The 16,357-nt window shown below is 39.2% G+C and overlaps 1 protein-coding gene and 1 long non-coding RNA gene across 4 annotated transcripts in view; one reads left to right on the top strand and one right to left on the bottom strand.

Annotated features, from left to right (window-relative positions):
- csf3r (colony stimulating factor 3 receptor) overlaps nucleotides 1-1,840 on the bottom strand; it is a 100,525-nt gene extending 98,685 nt beyond the window's left edge. For both annotated transcript variants that reach the window (XM_077574857.1, XM_077574858.1), the window contains exon 1: nucleotides 1,407-1,840. The gene's annotated coding sequence lies outside the window, so the exon portion shown is untranslated. The remainder of the gene's footprint in view (nucleotides 1-1,406) is intronic.
- LOC144057378 (uncharacterized) overlaps nucleotides 1,224-16,357 on the top strand; it is a 24,755-nt gene continuing 9,621 nt past the window's right edge. Inside the window, exons 1-3 of one of the 2 annotated variants that reach the window (XR_013295237.1) lie at nucleotides 1,224-1,453; nucleotides 1,533-1,782; nucleotides 2,306-2,385. This is a non-coding gene — a long non-coding RNA (uncharacterized LOC144057378). Of the gene's footprint in view, nucleotides 1,454-1,532; nucleotides 1,783-2,095; nucleotides 2,386-16,357 lie in introns of those variants that run through there. The other variant, XR_013295236.1, reaches the window with a different exon arrangement.

Genomic DNA, 16,357 nt, shown 5'->3' with positions numbered 1-16,357 from the left:
AGATAAATGCTTTAAACAAAGAGCACAAAAATGTCTTTGAAGACGCTGTCCGATAACACCGTGCTTTCCTATTTTCTGGGTTCTCCTGCTAAAATTGACAAAAGGAGGCTTAATATGCAATTTGTCGCAATTTCAAACAGTTTCTTAGGTGTCTTAACCCTTATATATTGATTGTGTCAAATCTGACCTATTTTGACATTCCTGAAATAACATTCCTTAAATTTAATGAGTTTTATGAAGTAACACAAAAATGAATATCCTGAGAATTTTTTTTCTGACAACTTTTTACTTTAACTTCTTACATTTGAAGGTATCTCTACTTTATACTAAATAGGGCAATTCTTTTTTTCCAGGTTCTGCAAATGATGACACAATGAAAAATTCTGATTCGATATTTTCCCCATCCATGGAATCATTTCTGAAAATTGTTTGATGTGATGATTCATGGCGAATGTGTTGTGCCTTGTGCCAGGCAAGACTTATATTGATCTGATCAGCTGGATGGGGATTTTATGCAAAATTGGTGATCGGCTGTAATGTCTTAATTAATTTGCCCCATCGATCACTGACGTCATTGATCGACTCCGTGAAATAAGGCATTACATATTATATTTAAATTTTTACTGAAGGAAGCGAGGCTGCCAGTGTGCGCCTACAGCCCCTCCGACCACCACCAAACATTCGTACCTTCTATACACCTGTGCGAGTAGCACTGGACTATATATATATTGTTCCATCTTCTCTTTCGGTGGTTGCTTATCCGCCCCCCAAACTCGCTGTTCCGTGATTAAATCCTGATTGTGTAAAGCCTACTAAAAACCTGCATCTTAAATAAATTCTCTTATCTCGTCTGAAAAAAAAAAAACATACAGGTAATATCTATTTCTTAATATTGTTAGCTAATTTTTAATTCCATCTGTTAGCTACAGCTTTCACAAAGTTATGGGAACACATTATTTTAATAGTGTAAAAGCCTGAGCCGATGTTTACTAGCTTTTTATTCCTTCTCAGAGTGAGCACAAAGCAAGATTCTCAAAATGGGTATTAACAGACATTTTATTTTGTACTACTTAGGCTTACATACATTCCATCCAAAAGGGGAGTTAGTGGTGTTAACAGCTAGCAAGATTTGAATGTAACCAGTTGACTTATTACCTCCCCCCCCCCCCCCCCCCCACGCACGCGCCCACGGTATCGAGGCAAAGCCACACCCCTCATGACAAAAGTACTTAGCACCAACAAGACTTAGCTAGCATTAGCACTGTAAACAAGGTTACGTTAGCCACGGCTGCTACATTGGTAGCATGATGACTTATTCCAAATGGAGTGTTACTTTTACACTCAATGTTATTGACCTGTAGTTTTATTCTTATCAATTACAAATCAAAAAGAGCTGATGAACTTACCTGCCGAGCCGAAACGTTGCTAATTGTGAATCCTCTCAAACGCCAAGGTAGGCTACCTTTACTCTGCCTCTGTTGCTAGTCTTATGACCAGATATTGACAAACGATTTATTTTTCATTTTTCAAAGTGGATATTCAGTCATCTTCAGTAAAGCTCCTAAAGCCCAAGGTAAAATGTCAGTGCAAGGCTACTATTCTGCCCTTCAGAAGTTCACCGTTTGAGTTTGTGCAACCTTAGAGCGCCCTCCAGGGGTTGCTTTGTTCATTGTTTTGGTGAGAAGAGAGAATTCCAATGTGGCAGCACGCAACGCCGACTCGTTTATGTGCTACGCGAACTGTTGGATCCTGTTTCGTTGTTGCTTTGGACAAGAATTGTCCGTAAGTACATGTGATGTTAAGAAAATAACACTGTGTATTCGTTTTAGTTAATTTAGGACAGTATTAGAGATAAGGGACTGTTGTGCAATGTAACTAGCTATTAGCATGAGAGTGTGTCGTGTACAGTTAGCTAATACACGTAGTTTGTTATTGTTTTTTTTTAGTTTTACGACGACCTAAAGAGGGAAATGGTCAAATTGGTCAAATAAACAGCCCAAAAGGAAAACAAAGTCTGGTTATTTGGTCTAGCTGGTGAAATTTCGGAGCGAGGACAGCATAGCTACAAAAGTGTGCCCAGGCAAATAATTGACACCTTGTCGGTCACACCTGTCTCTGATTGCTTGTTGCATGGTGGTTTCTTTAAAATTATATTAGAGGTGAAACATGGGGCCACTCTCTCAGATCATTTTAACGTTACTGTCAGGGTAGAGTGACAGTTTTAACAAATATGACGAAAAGCGTTTTTTTTTTTTAAATAGCAAACTCAAAAGTTGGTACTGAATGTGAGTACTCTGAACACAAGGTTTCTTGGACCAGGACATCGGAGGCCTTACCGGTGACACATTCACACGTAGCCTTGGCTGAGAAATGCAAGAACAATAGGTGAGTCGAGCCTCGGCTGTCTTCTTTCTAAGGGATTTGGAATGGCCGCCGAGTACCTGCTGCCAACATTGTTTGCAGCTACCATTGTGCTTGACGCTTTTGTCGGCCTCATTGTCAAATAAGACGGCTTTCTATGCTGTCATGGCGCACTTATATGCTCTTTGAGTGTTAGTCCACGATGTTGCATTGTTGGCGCAAGTGAATTCTGAATTTCTGCTCATTTCTGCTGCTATTGTGTTAGCATGTGTTTGTTTGAATGGGGGACTTTCGATGACTGCAAGTGGTTACTTGCTTGTTGTTTTGTGATACAGAAATTTGTATCAGTCATGGAATGAACTCGGGTAATTTGATATCCACGCAATTTCACGTTTTACACTGCTGTGTTGGTTGTATTTCTTTCTTTCTTTAAATCACATTTACGCGAAGAACAGTAAAGCTTTTTTGTTTTGTTTAAATGCTATGACGTTTGCTAGCTAACGCAGAGCTGCACTTTATTTGTTTACAGAGTAGCTTTTGACTAAAGCACAATTAACCATGGAAAACCCAAGAACCCTTTTCTTCTTTGGAAAATTATGAATTATACATTAAATGACTGCTATAAGTTCACTGAACACCGAAATACATGTTTTTTCAATGTTTTTTTCAATTTATTCCCTAATTTAGGATTAGGGCGAAATTTGACCCTTTGGGATTTAGGGGTATCATTTCGAAAAATCAGAATAACAAAAAACTAACTATTTAGAATTTAAAAAAATGATCATTCAAATACACAGCTACATTGAACAATATAATTTTTTTGTTTTATTTGTCGCATTTTAGCCATCTTGTCACCAGCACTCTGGCTCATGTAAGTGCAATATTCATCCACTAGATGGCCCCATGCAGGGGTCAGAAGTGGCGCTCTGGACTTTTGAAGTTAAATTTGTAAAAAAAAAAAAAAAGGTCTTTGTTATTTGAGTAGCAGAATATATAGGGGCCAAATTTGACCCCGTGGGTTCTCCAGGGTTAAGTAACATTTCCTGACGTTTACTAAATATTGTATGCTCTGTGTGGGAACTTGGTACACCTCAGTGCTGTTCTAAAAATACGAATACATGTCATTTGTTTTTCTGTCCGCGTTTCACCCAAAATGGGTGGGCGACCCACTTTTGATTGGATTGAGCACTAATTGCTTACAATAATCCTGGAAACGTTCCTTGACACAAAAACATTGGGTTATGCCTAATAAAATCACCCTTGCGTCACTTTTTTATGTGTGGTCTCGAAAAGTGTTCCGTTTTTACCTTCATTTGACTGCGAAAGTGTTTGATCGTTCAACAGCCTGTAATGGATCAACTCTGTTATGTTCCCCTAACGGCTGCCGCATTCAAGTGAACATTTTTACTTGTTTTCCAATGCCGAGACTAACTTTCCAAGATAAGCACTAGATGGCCCGAGTCAATATTTGGTCCTCACTCAAGCCGTTATCAGTCAGCGACCCGACAGCGCCTCTCTGTTTCCAGGTCTCGTCTCTTTCGGCGCCTTTTTGCGATCCGACAAGAAAGCGAGAGCTCCCCTGGTCATTACTTCCAGCGCTGTGACAGCAGGCGGCCTTATCTGCTTGGGCCCGACGTGAGCCGGGGCCCCCACGCTGATGAATAGACACCAGGTCGTGCTGGTTCCCTCTCTGTCTCCATCTCACTTGTACACTCACCCGTGAAACCTCCATGATGAGTGCAAACATGAGGGTGAAAGTAAAAATGATAAAAAGAAAGAAGGAAAATTCCCCAACAGGGTTATTCCAAAGAGCCTAAAATAAAGTGTGAATGTATTTTATTTATTTTTTGTTTAAAAAGTGATAATAGTAAAATACATTTATTTATTATCTATTTATCAAATCACAAAAATAACCCACAGTCCTTTTTGTACATTTTTTAAATTGTTGATTATTTTGTAGAATTGAAAAATAAATGTTATTAAAAAGTAGTGGAATACAAAATAATTCAGTATTTTATTTTAAGTTTCACTTTCATTAAAGCTGTTTGAAAAACAAATACTAAAAATAAAATTAAAAATTAAAAAGCAAGAACTTAAACCGAGCAATTACATTTTTTAAAAATCAAAGTCTGCCTTTTTTTTATTATAAAAAATATTTTTTTACATTTACAAAAATGTTGATTAGACACACTCAAGTAAGCATCATTTGCCTGTGTTTTTTGTAATTAATATAGTATAGTGTTTTTTTTGTCATTTAAAAAGAATACTGACAAAATGGAAATATGAACAGATCATTTTAATTCTGAATGTTATACATCTTTTTTGAACTTGTGAAAATTAATATACAGCATGTGCTTAAATTTATTTATTTTTAAGTTCAATGAAGTGGAAATTATTTGGTTTAGCAAAAGTAATACAAAAGACAAATTCAAAGAAAATTCTCTACTTCATTAGTGTGACTTTTTTGAGTAATTAAGAAAATGCTTTTTAAAAAGTGCCAGATGATAGGCTTTTTTAAAAAAATATATAATTTTTTTTTTTTACAAAGTGTCAAATAAAATTTTAATACATAAAAAAAAAAAAACGTTAAAGCATACCCAAAATGAACTGTGACTAATTCTTTTTTTCAGCACGCCCACACACAGCCAAGGGTTTTTAATTAAAGCCCTGAGTGGCAAGTGGCCTATTTCTTCCACGGCTTTTTTTCAAATTGAAAGCGAGCGATAAGACTTATTCTTAGGGTGCTTTATCAAACTCATCTATTTACTGCTGGATCATTTTTTCTTCTCTCCTTTAACCCCATAGTGTGAGCCTTCCACCTTCCACCCGAGCTTCAGCGTAGAGTCAATAAGTGATCATTGTGGGGTTAGCATGGCTGTTCTAACGTGTGGGGTTGGTGGTGGTGGGGTGTTTGAGGTTGGTTGCTGCGGCAGAACCTCTCGGCCAGGGATGCGTGATGACAGAAGCAACATTAAAATGTCCTCCTCGATAAACAAAAGCCACGTCTCCTCGCTCTATTTTAGCCAAGTCTTACTTCTATCCCGGATGTTTCTTACGCTGAATGTCACTGCGTGTTTGCCTGCACCATCAGCATAAAAGCTAAAAAATAAAAAGGGGCATTGGGGGGGGGGGGGGGGGATGAGGTTCGGAACTCCTAACAGAAAATGTGACAATGTGAAACATTTATGTTGGCTTTTGATTTGTTTTGCGTGGCGATGTATGAAAAAATAAAACAGCACGGGCAGATGACCGAAGTGCATTCCTGAGAAAATGAGCTCCGATATTTGTGGATTTGACCTTGCGAAGCCCGACTGGCGGGTTATAAAGCACTTGTCAGAAAGCCAGCACCTTCTGCGAGCGCCTCTGTCCGCATGAATGTTAGACGCCAAAACGTTTCATCTTCATTAAGCCTGGACCGTCGCTTGGGTGGACACAGCAGGTGCAGGACAACAGACAGGACAAACGTCAACCAAAATGGCTCTTTCAAACCAGAATGGCTGACTTCTTGTTTAAACTCGGGCTTGAGTCCTTCACACTTTCTAATGTGTCCTAAGCGGTAATGGACTGCTTTTTATATAGCAGTTTGTCTACATCTTACGGTGGCCAAAGTGTTGTACAAAGCCTCACATTCCTTTCACTAAATAAATAATATTGATTGTGTAAATAAATAAAAAACATTCATATTAGGGTTCAGTGTCTTGCTCAAGGACACCTCAACATGGTCACAAGGGCTGAAGATCAAACCTACAACTTCCCCTTTGAGAGATGACCACTCTACCACTGAGCCATGCCACTAAAAATATAATTCCATGACTGTAGTTGGTCAAAGTGCAACCTCTAACCCAAGCTTCTGTAGCGGGGGGGATTGGATCCGCCAAAGTTCCCGCCTTTGGCCGCCACCCAGCTTGCTACGCACCCGACCTCTTAGGCCCCTCCTACAGGTGGTGAGCCTATAGGAAGGGGGAACCATGCTTCTGATTTGGGTTCAATTGGGCTACTTCACCAGTCGGAGTTTGTTGAGCCATGGAGTATGCCCAAAATGGCTGCTCCAGGTCAAAATGGCAGGAAAAAACGTTACTTTTTACTGTTGCCCACCCATGTAGGACAATTATGTCCTAGCAGGGAGCTGTGAGAGATCATTTGATGTGCTGCATCAAATTATCCTATTTCACTTAACTGATCTGAATTTGTATTTTTTTATGTATTATAAATACTGTATCAAAGTTGGGCTATCAATGCCTGTGGCATGTAGTGACAGGCAGAACATCTGAATACTCACCCACTATATGGCAAAGGTTACTCCACCTTTTGCCATTCAAACTGAATAATGACCTTTCATTCAACTAAACATGGCCAGATTTCACGCTGAGTAAGTTATTTATAAGTAAATTGAGATGAGACCTTTGCAGTTATACTTTTTGTTACATTTTTGTTTGGTGGTCTGTGGGATTTTTTTTTAATGTATTATGTGCCTTGGCTCAATTAAGTTTCAGGAACATCGGTCTCGGGTAAGAGTTTGTGACTTGGGGCACTATGGGGACATTTTTCTTGTACAAGCGCTTTGAATTTGCCCAACATGGCTGAAATCCTGAACCGTTTTGGGTGTTGGGTTTTTGAGACTTTCTCATATGTCAAGGAGAAAGGATAGAAGGAAGCGCCTGATGCTCAGGCACCAATAATAAACATAGCAGCTTTGGTGCCTTGGTTCTATAAACTTTAGTGTCACAATTGCAGCCGTACAGGATTTACTGCTTCTGATTGAACCCCATTGGGGAAAATTCCCTCATCTGAGTTTGTCAAAGTTCCTCGCCCCTGGAGTTTGACCAAATTGATAGTTTGAACTTGGGTCCTTTAGCCTTTTTCGTACATCTTTTGATGGACACTTTAATGTGGATCTGAATTATTTTCAAAAATTTCCAAGGGACATATTTGAATGACTCAAGGTGTTTGGGCACCATTTGTGCTTTAGCTAAAAAATAGATTTCAGCAACCTGAACCAGTCTGATGGTCTACGTTTATATACTTGGTCAGACCTCTGCCTACCTCTCTTCCCTTTTCACCATGTTGGAGATCTTTGCACAGTTTTGAGTGCCGCCTCCAATGTAGTTTTGTGTCCTTGAGCTTCTATCCATTTCTCCCGCCTCGCTGCCTTCGCCGTGCTCCGTCACCCATCTCCCTCCCCCTCCTCCCCTCCACCTTCACACAGGGAAGATTTTCTAATATCCATTACTTCCACCAGGGTCAACACAATCCCACCGGGTCCGCCAAAGACGTGGCAGGTGCCGATAAGGGCCTTGCTCCAGACGCCGTAATAACTTAACAAATCCCTCCGTGACCCGCAATCCCTTCCCCTTCACCAGCGTGCCTCCGCAGTATTTTCCATAAAGCCATTAAAATTGACCCGGTGTCATACTAGCAGAGGGCAACACGGGTCGCGGGGTGCAATGCCGTCACACTGTTTTGTTCATTTTTAAAATCCAAAAGTAAACTGCGAGGTGGTTTTGAGAGGCGGTTTATGAAGTGAACGTTTCAAAGAAGACGAATGTCATTTTTGGACAATGTCATACATAAAAAAATAAATAAAATAAAAAAAATCTTTAAACTATTTGTTTTTTTACGATGGCGTATTAGGGCCATATATATATATACACATACACATACACATACACATACACACACACACACACACACACACAGACGCTCCCCACCTTACGAACGAGTTACGTTCCGGACGATTGTTAGTAAGGTGAATTTGTCCGTAAGTTGCTTCAGTGCTATATTTTGTATTATTTATGTTTAAAGCCTATATAAGTATATTGAAGGTTTATATAAGTATGTTTAAGGCTTGTACAAGTAACCTGCATTGGTTTGTACTGAAAAAAACTTTTAATAAAATGGAGAGAATACGTACAGTACTGTACTGTACTACGTATGTTAGAGAGAGAGAGCGAGAGACACACACAGTATGTACATGTACGTAATAAGATATATATATATATATATATATATATATATATATATAAAAAAATTTAGATGGTGGGGGCAATATTCCAATATATTTACCACTTTATAAAAAAAACTCTTAAATTTGCGAGTTTATAAAGTGGCAGAGAAAAAAAAAAACTCAAACTTATGAGAAACGTGAGGATTCGTTGGTGGTTAATGGGATACTGTTTATAAATTGAAAAGGCAGGATGGAGACGGATTCATTCTTAATTTGAACTTGACTAGACATACACGGCAGCTCGAGCGCCAAGACTTCCTGATCATGACTAACACTAACCAATCAGAAGCGAGCATACTTTAGGTAAAAGCAAGTGAATGACGGAGAGCAGCAGATTCGACACATCAACTTAGCTACTTGTACAAAAAATTACCAAAATGTATGAATGTGTAAATAATAATTCTGGAAACGTAAATATACATTTTAACAAATTAACTTAAATGCTTGATCCTTCAGGTGCGGACCTTCGTAAAGCGAGGCGTCTTCGTCGATGGCCGTACCCAACGTACGTAAGAGCGAATGCTTAACATCATATGGTTAATCTCTGCTACAGCAATTACGATCTCCTTATTTGAAAACCCGATCGAAAGTATTGGCACAGACATCAGAGTAGTACGCTACGTGTATTTCTCGGAAGTTTTTTTCTCTCGCAAATTTACAAGTTTATAAAATAGCATATTTGCAAGTTTTTTTCTCGTAATATTGCCCCCACCTTCTAAAAAACATATTTATACCTGGCCCTAATACGCCGCTGTAGTTTTTAAGGGTAATGGTTATGATATTTTGTATTTTTTTTTGTATTTTCGTTTTAAACTTAACAAAGGAAATTTTTCTAAAATAGGTGTGATGTCAACAAATACTGTGGGGTTGTACAACTAATTAAAAACATTTTTTTTTTCTTTAAAGTACCCTTGGAGTTGTGTCTGTCCTTTTCGTTCCCTCACAGTATTCAGAAACTATCGTGCAGTTCTTATCTGATATCTTGGCATCAATACCCTCCCAACCGCCCAGCTCCGCCCCTTCCCGCGTGCCCTTCCCCAAAACCCCGAGCTGCCAGTCATGCTTTAGCAGCATTGGAGTGGCAATAGTGTTAATGATTCATTTCCCTTGTAATCCGCGCTCAGGCCGATAAGCTCGCGAGACGGCCGCCGTTATTTGTCGCCGTTCGCCATTGTTTGCAGTGTTAAATTAAGCCTCGGTGATCCATCCGTTGAGCCTTTGTTGAGCGGGAGGGGGCGAGGCGGGGGGATATGTAGGCATGAGCTGCTTTCATAGATTAACCGTACGGCACAAAAAAAAAAAGGTGTCCGCCTGATATCGATGCTGTTTTCGCATTTTGACAGCACTAATCACATCTCATATTAAGCCCAAAAATTCACAAAAGCACAACAGAAAAACTAATCCATTGAGGTAAGCTTGACTCCTGGCTAGTGGTGGAAGGTAACAAAGTACAAATAAGTCACTACTGTTCTAATGTAGCTTTTTCTGGTGTCAACAACTGCAGCTATATTTAAAACATAAAATGGATCCCTTTGTGTTGCCATTTAGCGTGTAGGAAGTTTTTTCTCCCTTGTTGCGTGAAGCTTCAAATGACCAGTAGAGGGTGCTAAGACGCGTAAAAATTGTAATCTTGCGACCACAGTTTGCATGACGTCACTCATTTTTGCTACAAACTGAGTTTGAAAGTAAACAACTGTAGTTTTCTAGCAGTCGATAGTTAGTCCATTGTCAAACAACTACAAAAGAGTTGTTTAAATTTTCCTGTGACATTTAGTCATTTCCTTCTCGCTTCTCTCGGCTTCATTTTAGCGCCAGCTGTCACCAAAGCTGTGACCAAAGTGAACCTCAGTGGGCTCTATGTTGGGGCAAAAGTCCAAATGTTCCGATACTACTCAATCAATAAAATACCATGATCAAAATGTTGTAGAGTGTAAAGTAAATTAGCTGTGAAAATGAGCACAACAAGCGTTTCCATTCAGTTTTATTTTTGCATTTCTTGAAAATTCTAATAAAAATATGTGGATGGAAACCCACCTATCGATGCACAGAGATGCAATTTGGCGGCCCAAAAAAATTGCATGTGAAGTGTGTAACTTTTTTTAAAAAAACATTCATTTTGAGAATATAGGGTACCTTTTTACAAATGTGCTAGCATAGATGAGAATGACAATATTTGCCTTCCTGATTATGGATGGCGCTCTAAGGACTTAATTCTATGTTTCCACACAAAGTTTCCTCACGGGAAGACCTTATTTCCTTAAATAACACCCTAACTATATTGAATCCCACCATGTGACTGTATTGTTCCTTCTCTACAAGCTACACTGTAAAAAATTAACTTTAAGAAAAAAGTTCATTTTTGTTTTCATGTTGAAGCGGTGCGACTTGCCGTTGTGGGAGTGCGTTTTTTTTTTTTTTTGCGCCCCGAGAGGCGTCAAATTTAGAACGCACCAACAGCGACCCATATTATCTTTTTGAGTCAGGCAAAAACCCCGCCGGGCGTTCTGATGTCACAGCCACCTTGCGTTATAATTATCACATCGCTACACTTGGCATGTGGCATGTCTTCCTTTGCCGTTAGAACAAATACATACAATTTTATCTATTTATTCATTCTCATGTATTTAAATAAAATATCATCCCTCTGAATATTTAGATCATCTTTCCCTGTTTTCTTTGCTCCATTTCTGCCATTTTATGGGACGACATAATAAAAATAGAGTTCTAGAAACAAATTGAGCAACAATATTAGTTTTTTTCTACACACATTGAGTAAGAATGTCAAAACGATCTAGTATAGTACATTTAAATTAAGTTGGTTACAAAAAATTTTACATTTTAAAATGTGCCGAAAATATATACTTAAAAATATAAACAAATGTGTTTTAAGTAAAACTGTTTTTTTAGTGATTAGATTTAAAAAAACAAAAGTGATTCAGTTTTTTTCATTAAAAAAATAGTTAATTTAAAAAGTATGAATAATTAAGATTTTAGATTAAGAATTTTGAAAACATATTTTAAAATTGAAAAAATATAAAATCATTCATTTTAAAATCTGTCAAAATATTTTGTCAGAAACACAAAATGACAATTTTAATCGAGATTATGTGTTTGATAAATGTTGACAATAATTCATAGAAATATCAAAAATAAATGTTAACATAATTCATAGAAGTATCAAAAATGTAAAAAAAATAATAAATATTTTTTGCAGAAGTATGACAAATTATTTGATTACATAAAATATGGTTTTACATTTAAAACGTTACATTATTTTTCAATGTGTGCTTCCACTGTCCTGATTTTAAGGGGACCCGCTTCAATTGGCTGTGAATTGGCTGCGTTCCATCCCACAATGGAGCACAACGTCGCCCACATGCGCCAAAAATATAGTATCTTTCGGGGGGCTGGATTAAATGCATTTCAATGGGGAAAATCGATTAAACATGAGTTAATACAGATACCTAAAAAAATTGAGTTCAGTTACCGTTTTACTTCCATTGCAACTTTTGCATTGGATCTCATTCAAATGGATTGTTAAGAATCCTGTCACAATACGCCACAACAACAAACACCTTCCAACAAAGCTCTTTCCGCTACATACATTCACCCAACATGTGTGTGACCAAATTCATTTCAGTCTGTGCATCATGCAACACAATTAGCCGACACCCAGTTTTGGTTAATGATACAAATGTTGTGTCGAGCGACTGGCAGCACGCTGGATGCCAGCCTTCTGTCGCAAGCTCTGCCGAGCGTCATGAATGACAATGAGTTTGCATGGCGGGTGGCCCCTTAATACCCCCCCCCCCCCCCCCCACACACACACACACACTCGCTCGCTCCCTGTTACACATGAAACATCCCACAAGCTGGTGATGCAGTGATATGGATGTCATTCACACAATCAAAGAATTACAGCGCCGGTGCTATTTTTGACTTCCATATTTTCTTGTGGTTTGCATCCTGTGTTCTTCTTCTTTTTGCTGTCCGGTTTTTGCTTCCTCCACCCGCTCTAATCATCTGGATGCCCCATGAAGAGAGTGGCTCCAGTGAAGGTGGAGGACCTGCAGAACACTGATAAGTCTTTTGCTTTAAAGCCGGGCACCAAAGATACAGAGTAGCATGGGTAAAAATAAGAAAATCAGGATGTCGCATAGCAGTTTTGAGCACAGGTTGTATATGATGAGGATACCAGTGCAAATCGCCACTGCCAAATGAAACGCATCATATATATATATTTTTTTTTTCATCTCATATCACATCATCTAGTGGCCCCTTTTCTAATACTCGTATCATGATTCTTATGGGACATTTGGGAGCCCCATGAACATTTTCTGTGTGGATGCTGTAACATGCTGTCGGTGAAGCTTCACACATTTAGTTTCAACATTTTGGTGGTCGATTCATCCAACTTAATCGACTTTCTTTTCCCAGCTTTAAAGTAGCACTAAGGAACTTTTCAACCTTAATAAAATATTTTCATACTGTAACTCTCTGATGAAACATTAACATAAAACTAGTTGAATGTTACCTTTGCCATGGCCCGAGGGGGTCTGTATAATTTTTACTGGCACTAAGCAACTTTGAGGAGGGTGGTAGGAACACTGCCACACAAAAAACTGCAAATGTGTTGACTGCTTTATGGCATACGTCACCTCCCCCTTTCCCCATTCGTTACAAAGACGGAAGTCGATCTGAATGTCGATGCATGATTGCTGCTTTCCTGGCAGAAGCTGCAAAACAACTGAAACGTTTTGTCTGAGGAGACAAAAAAGGAAAAGGGAAGCTCCCTGGATAAAAGGACAGTCAAGGATCAAAATCGGCGCGGATGTCACTCGCTGGCGTGAGCTAAAAAAACGACGCAATGCGCTTGTCCTCATGGGAAATGTGGTCTTCCTTCAGGCATAACATTACCGCTTTTGTCCATATGGCGCCGCCATAATCAACGTAAACCGAAAGTTCCTTATTGTTGCTTTAAATAGCGAGCTGCTAAGAAAATGGACGCTGGGCTACAAATTGCCCCTTCATCATAGTTTGGCCACTCCTGGTATTGGTCAATCCCTTTTTGTGCTTGCTAGGTCAATTGAGGCAACGCTATGCGGGGGGGAAAAAAAAAACACTGCCAGAATTTGAACTTGCAAGGTCTTCATTGGACAGCAAAGCTAAAGCTAAATTGTTATTGTGAGTAAATGGAGAACGCAATCCCTCTTAATCTCTTGTCAGTTTTAGCCTCAACCCAAAAAGCGATAAAAATAATGTTCTTTGCGCTGTTGGCTGTCGGGCAGGTTCTTTATTTTATCCCCCTGCCGTCTCTTCGCAGGTGCTATAAGCCCTTTCACCACAACACCTGTCATGGCTGTAATCTCCACGGTAGGAGATGGACAGATATCATCTCCAAACTGACTTTTCATTACACTCCGCACACCCCGTCTGTATTTAGAAGTAAACGAGTCCTCCGGGGAGTGATGGGCACCGTTTTGATTGCATTCGAGAACCTCAAATAGGCCCAAATTAAACATATCGTCACTTGTTTTTTTTTTTTTTTACATTTCCAATCATAATTCAATCTTCTTTGTTGCTTTCTTTCTTTCAATTTAGAAAAAAATGTGACATTGCTGCAGCCCTTTGTCTTCTTTCCGCAGAAGTTTGCCAAAACTTGCCCTGTACATCTTACTTGAATTTATTGTACAGATATGTGCACACTGGACACCCTCATAGTTACCATTTGGTATTCACAAATTCACCTATAATATACAAATTCACGCATAATAATATTTTTGGGGAAACTATACTGCCGCTAATTCACATATGTTTATTTAATTGTTTCAACACTAAAACACTAATGACAACAACACAATATACACAATGAATAAGAGACTGATTCTCCAAATTTGCCCTTCTTGTTTTGTTTTTTTTTCTCAGAGGGAATTATTGACTGTACATTTTCTGGTTGATAAAAAAAAAAAACACGTAAAGGCTTTGATCGGTGGAAGTAATCTTTATGGCAAATCTTTCTAACCTTCCTACTTTGTGGAGCAGCAGTCAAGGACTTTTACTTTTTAATGGAGATGATCTATCCGATTGGTTGATCGATAAAAATAATTCCCTGCGGAGTTGGTGCAGGTGTTCGTTTACGCTCGGATGCTAATGTCATTGATTAGCAGGGGGCTCTGATTGCACTTAATAATCGCGTTTAATGATCGGGAAGAGTTCAATTCCATGTGCGTCACTCTAATCAAAGGCCTATTTTTGTCTATATGAATGACATAAATGTCATTAAGTCAGTAAATAACATGAATCACTATCGTCTTGCAATGCAGATGGCACCACTTTGCTTCAGACATCTCATTAAAAACCCAAACATGACCTGTGAGTTTTCTTTAGACTTTTTCAGTTTCTACAACAAAGTTGAAAACATGAATATTCCAGCAGTGTGCACCTGGCCCATCGCAAATTACGCAGACGCTCCAGTTCGATTCTTTCATATTTGGGAGGGAATTGGAGCCTCGTGTGCCTGGCAGCTGCTGGCACCCCAACAAAAGTCAAAAAGTCAGTTATTTTGATGTTCAGCTGGAATACTCAACACGCCATGTTATAAACTTTTAATTAGCAGCAGTTTCACGTTGGTCACGTTTTTACGCTCTTTCAAGTGTTTTTTCCAACGCCAGGATCCAGAAATGGCCATCAACATCAATCCCCAGAGAAAACCCAGGAACATGCTATAGTCAAGCCAACTTTAAAGATATAGTAGGGTTGTAAAGTCTGCGCTCAAACTTAAAAACTGGTGCATCTTGATTTTAATGCTGGTACACTCCTGCTGGAACCACGTCTAAATATTGGCGCAGGTAGTGTAATGTGAATTTGATGAATTTGATCGAGTGCCTACTCACCCTAGCCAACTTGAACAGGTGAAGAACAACATCCTCATACATTACAGTACATACTGTATGTAAATATGAAACCGCACAAGCAAGCAAGCACGCGGCAATGGAAAAAGTCCCCCCCTGACTCTGTAAAGGCCTAGACACACCAATCCGACGTCGGCTAAATGTGACCGATGCCTCCCCCCTGTGGCGGTGGCCCAGACGTCGGCACGTCGCGTAGAAAAATGACGTAAATACACCGCACCGACTATTACGTACCATCAGCGCATGCGTGAGAAGTAATTCCCCTCGGTAGTCATTATTCCTAAAGGCAACCGGAAACCTCTTTACAGGGGCGTGATATAAAAATGTAAACAATGCATGCCGGTTACTTTTTCTCTCATGATGTCCTCCCACGTGAAGGAAACCCTCCGGCTTTATGCACAGTATCGTATATAAAAGTAAATTAGATCCAGTCGCGTCCCTATGTCAAGCCATAGTTTGGCTTTTATACCTTTGTCGGCATACCCTTTAACGGTAATATCATACAATGCCGATCTCTCTTAAACCAAAGAGACAAAGTGTTCTTCCCGATCTTCTGTCCAGACATTGTACGTTCAAATGCGGCGGGTACAGCAGGGTGACAATGCGCAAAATGAGCAGAAAAAAAAACTGGTCCAGGCTTTCCATCAGTACTGTTATCCGCGTTCATCACTTCCTTTTCTTGCCCCGTGCACTGGTTTGCTAGCTAACAGCTAATCACAGTGATCAAATGTCCCGACGCCGATTCAACATGTCGAATTTGCTGAAAACGCTCCCCCGTCGTATTCCAACTCGATCCGACTTTACAAGAGTAACAGGGATGTGATTTTTCCGCTAATTCGCGGAATTCCGCTTTTTTTTAATCTCCCCCCCCCCCCAAAAAAAAAAAATCCGATTTTTATTTTTTTTTTTTTTTTTTGTAGTTCATTGTGTATGCACATGACTCCGACAGATAACATCTTCTGCTATAACAAAGACATTTGTGGTATGCTCTAATATGAGTTACTTTTCATTTGGTCATGATACAATTATTTGTTCATGAAATTTGAACTCTTCAACATTATTTATGTGTTAACTTAGTAAT

Source organism: Vanacampus margaritifer, chromosome 9 (genome assembly GCF_051991255.1).
Source record: "Vanacampus margaritifer isolate UIUO_Vmar chromosome 9, RoL_Vmar_1.0, whole genome shotgun sequence".
Taxonomy (NCBI): Eukaryota; Metazoa; Chordata; class Actinopteri; order Syngnathiformes; family Syngnathidae; genus Vanacampus; species Vanacampus margaritifer.
Note: the sequence above shows the minus strand (reverse complement) of the source record. Positions and strands in the feature narration are given on the sequence as shown.